Source organism: Aegilops tauschii, chromosome 2 (genome assembly GCF_002575655.3).
Source record: "Aegilops tauschii subsp. strangulata cultivar AL8/78 chromosome 2, Aet v6.0, whole genome shotgun sequence".
Lineage (NCBI taxonomy): Eukaryota > Viridiplantae > Streptophyta > Magnoliopsida > Poales > Poaceae > Aegilops > Aegilops tauschii.
In genome coordinates, this window is record NC_053036.3 from 292,669,120 (window position 1) to 292,673,525 (window position 4,406).

A 4,406-nucleotide genomic window follows, 5' to 3' on the forward strand; every position below is an offset into this window, starting at 1 on the left:
GAGGAGTTCAGGGTATGTGGAGTGCTTATTTTTTGGCTTTGTTTATTTTGTTTGGTCTTTATCTAGTTTCCTAATTCATGCTACATATTTGTTTATGCTCTGTTAGTTGTCAGCGTTCGTTTTGCATTATTTTGTCATGTGATGTTTTGTAATTTCTGTTTCTGGTTTTTTTATCCAGTAGGTGATTGTAGTGCTCATAATGATACACCAATTGGCTCTCGTTGTCCTCGTGGTAAGGATCATGGTGGTGAGGGAGGACATCAAGTGAATTCGCCGATTGAATCTTCTCCCATAAGTGTGGCCCCTCCTTCTGGTATGTGAATGCTTTGTTTATTTTGTGTATGCTGCTTACTTGATGTTGTACAAATTGGCGTTGCCTTGCTGTATCTAGTCCGGCATTTTGTTGGGAACAAACGTGAAGTTAGTGTATGTAGCACTGCATTATTTGTATATGTGAACTCCACTATATGTATGTGTGAATTGCATTGGTGTTTTATTCAAGTTTTTTGTACAATGCATTAATTTTTATTTTAGCTTATGATTGGAGCACTGCATTTATATGTCTAAGTGTACTGCATTTGTTCTTTTGTGCACTTTTTAATGACCATAGTTAAACTTCATTTTGACGCAGTGTCTGTTTTCCATGCTGGGGCGCCTGGGTTTGAGGAGGTTACTCAATTGATTGACCATTATTTTGTAGAGGGTGATGTTGGTGTGAGCTTTGACGAGAGACGTCCCGTCTTGTCTGAAACACAATCACAGTCTGTTGATGGTACAGAGGAAGTTACATAGGACTGGATTGTCTCGGATCAGCTTCGTGCATATGAATTGAAGCAAAGCAAGAAGATGTTGAGGTTTGAATGTGACTCAAAAGAGTTTGCGGAGAAGGAGAAGCAGAGGAGAGCTGCAGATGGTGCCAAGGGTGCCAACTTTGCCAAGGTGAAGCAGCCTGCCTTGCAGAAGAAGAGGCTGGGTACTGGTGCTGAGGAAGGTGGTACTCCTCGGAGGAGTCCACGTGTTGCTGGCATGAACAAGAATCTTGGCAAGAGAACTGCTGAAGCTGGTGGAAAGGATCCTCAGCTCAAGCGACTGAATGTCACTGAAGGTCCCAACCCTGACGATGACGACTTTGTGCTTGCTGATTTTGTGAGGGATGTTCATACTGGTAGACGCAAAGACTGTGGTTCATCTAAGAGTCTACCAAAGCGTGCCCGTGATGATGTCGATGAAGATGTTGGTGCTGACTCTGGTGAGGAGGCGGATGTTGTTCCAAAGGTTTGTTGAAGTGGACTGCATTTGTTTCCTTCATTGTTATTCTATCTGTGTTTTCTCTATCTCTTTTTTATGGCTAATCTTCTAATGTGGATTGCATTTCCCTCTACACAGAGGAAGAAGTCTAGTAAGAGCAATGCAACTGAAGATGATGCCGAGGGAGATGATTCTTGATTTAACAAGACCGTATGTTTGTTGCTTCCCACTGTTTGCAAGGCTGCTGCTCTATTGAAAGAGGCACACTATAGTCGTGTTCGGGATGCTGGATTCGGTGTTGTCTTTGAACTGACAGTAAAGAAAAATGTATCGCGCATTCTTATGTGCTATCTGATGGGAGTGATTGACCCTGCCACCATGATAATGGACTTTGGGAATGGCAGGGTTCTTCGAATCAATCGTGATGCAGTTCATCACATTTTTTATTTACCTATGGGACGTCACACTGCACCCACGCCTACTGCCAGCGGCCATGATGACTCGTTGACTGCCCTCAAGGATGAGCTTGGCTTTGACCGTTCATCAAGTATAGGTGTCAAGGACTTGCTTGAGAAGTTGAAGGTGTTGGTGGAGGAAGATGATCATGTGACTGTTGATCTTGCTATGAAGGTGTTCTTCCTGATACTTTACCAGAATTTGGTGTGCTCCGGGCCTGCAGTTCGTTTGGGTAGAGTTGCTGCAATGGTAGAGAACATGGATTATGCGGCTATGGCGCAGATGGACTTTTGCCAGCTTGTTGTTGATGAGTTGCAGGCAGCAGTGGTGAGGTGGCAAACAGAAGGCAGCAAGCAGAATTGTGCAGAGGGTTGTGCCATTGTCCCCCTGATTATGTATCTTGATTGCTTGAAGCTTCGCAAATTTTTAGTTATGCACACGTTGACGCCACGTGCGTCATACCTGACGACCAAGAACCTGATGAAGTTACACAATGAGGATGTGCTTGTCAAGGGAAAGATTTACTTGGAAACTTACAAATTTGGGAAGTTGCCAGTTAGTGCATTTGAGTTTTTAATATTAGATTTTTTTAAAGGTGCAGACATTATAAATCTGAACTTTCTAGTACTCACATGTGTACTACTCTTCGCTTCTTGTCTTTTTTGCAGTGGAAGGCGTCAGGTGATATTGTGTACAACCGTCCTACTGCAGTTGTATGTGGCAGCTCTGATGCGGGGCCTAGCACTCCTACTAGGTTTTATGAGCCTATATGTAGCCAGCTTCTTACCTGTGATGATGAGGTGCCGCATACTCGTGGTTTCACGGCTCGTCATATGTTTGATAATAGAAGCTCTTTTAAACAGACATTTGTTGGCGGCAAAAAACACAAGGAGATTGATGAGCTTCTTCTGAAGGTTTTGAAGTTGACTGAAGATTTGCCAACCTCTGGTGACAGGTTGAGAACAGTTGCTAGTTTTTTCCCTGTTGGCCATGGCCCACGAGATGAAGACATTGTTGCTGCTCACAATTTTGATTGCGGCGTGATTGAAAGCTTGAAGATTGCAGTGACGAATATTCGGTCTTCGTATGCTCAGTTGAGACATTCACAGGAGGAAAAATGCGGTCGGTATGAGAAGGATGCTGAGCATATTTTGGATGAAATGAACCGTGAGGACGCTGGCGTCGGCGCTGGTAATGTATGTTCTAGGTTTATTGTGCCTTTGAACCTCTTTTGTGTATTATGTGCACTGCTACTCACTATTTTTGTTTTTTGTGATAGGCTGGAGTGGAATCTTCTGGTGTCCATGTATCTAGGGACGATGGAATTGGTCAGGTACAAGTACTTCTGCCATGTCTATTCTGCCATACGTCCCTCTTCTTGAACTTGCATTGTTTGCTTTCCATTTTATTTTTTATTTTTGTGTACATGATGATTGTAAAGTGTGTACTACTTGTGCATAGTTGAAGTTTTTTTTCTTTTCTGGTCGTTACCATCTTATATTCGTTTTTGGTTTGTTCTATGCCCGTAGACTGGAGTTGCTGCTTGTGATGTGCACAAAGAGTCCTACGATGGCTCTGGGAAGGATGAGGTCTTGGCTGATGCATCGTCCCCTCCAGATGTTGTAGCTGATAAGGTATAGTTGAATTACTTTTTTTGTTAGTGGGTTGTAATCTAATTTTTTGTTGTTGTTATAAACTTGATGTACGCTATTATGTTCACTCATATGAATTTCATTTACATATGTGAGCTGCAATAGTTTTACATGTGTGAGCTTCAGTCTTTGACAGAAGTGAACTGCAGTTCTTTTCGCATGCATGGTTCATAGTCTTTTACATACGTAAGCTTCAGTATTTAACATAACTGAACTGCAGCATTTGACAAAGTGAACTGCAGTTCTTTTTTACATATATGTGGGTTGCAGTTTTAGTTGTTTTGACACATGTGGGTTGCAGTTGTTTTGCATACGTGGACTGCAGTTGTTCAGCGTATGTTGTTAGCAGTCTTTGACATAAGTGTCATGTGTGTTGTTGTGTTAATTATCCCCATGCTCATTTGTGTTATTGTGTCTTTTTTAAACTTTTCACAGCCTGGAGAAGAAAACGTAGAAGTTCATGTTGATCTGAACCAGGGGGTTGTGCTGTTGATGGTGGTGGCAGTGTTGATGCTTCTGCATCGGTTGCCGTCGACGGTGCAGATCCTTCTGTAGCTCAGGAATCCCATGATGCTGTTTCCCCTAGTCGGCATGAAGATTCTGATCTTGGCATTGAAAAGCCGCTGGAGAATGTCGTTCCTGCTGTTAGTGTTGCTGCTTCCCCTGTTTGTCTGGCGGCCAACGATGTTCCTGAAGTATCCAGAGTGGAGCCTCATGTAGCTGAAGTATCTAAGGACGTTGCTCTTGACCAGACTGTTGTAAATCCAGAGAATGCTGATGTTGCTTCAGAAAGGCAGTCCAGTGAGGTTGTGGTGGATTCATCGCAACCTAGCCAAGAAAATGTGTTGGTCATCTCTAAAGAACAACAGCATGAAGACTCTGACACTGAAGGCAAGAGTTTTGTTTCGAACAGTGCAGCTGAAGTTTTTCTCATTCATTTTGTTTAATTACTATGGGTAGCTGTATTAGATGTTTAATGATAAGTGAAACTTGATCTTTTGTTGATGATTTTCAAAATAGCTAGCAGAATTTCCTTATCTTAATATTTGA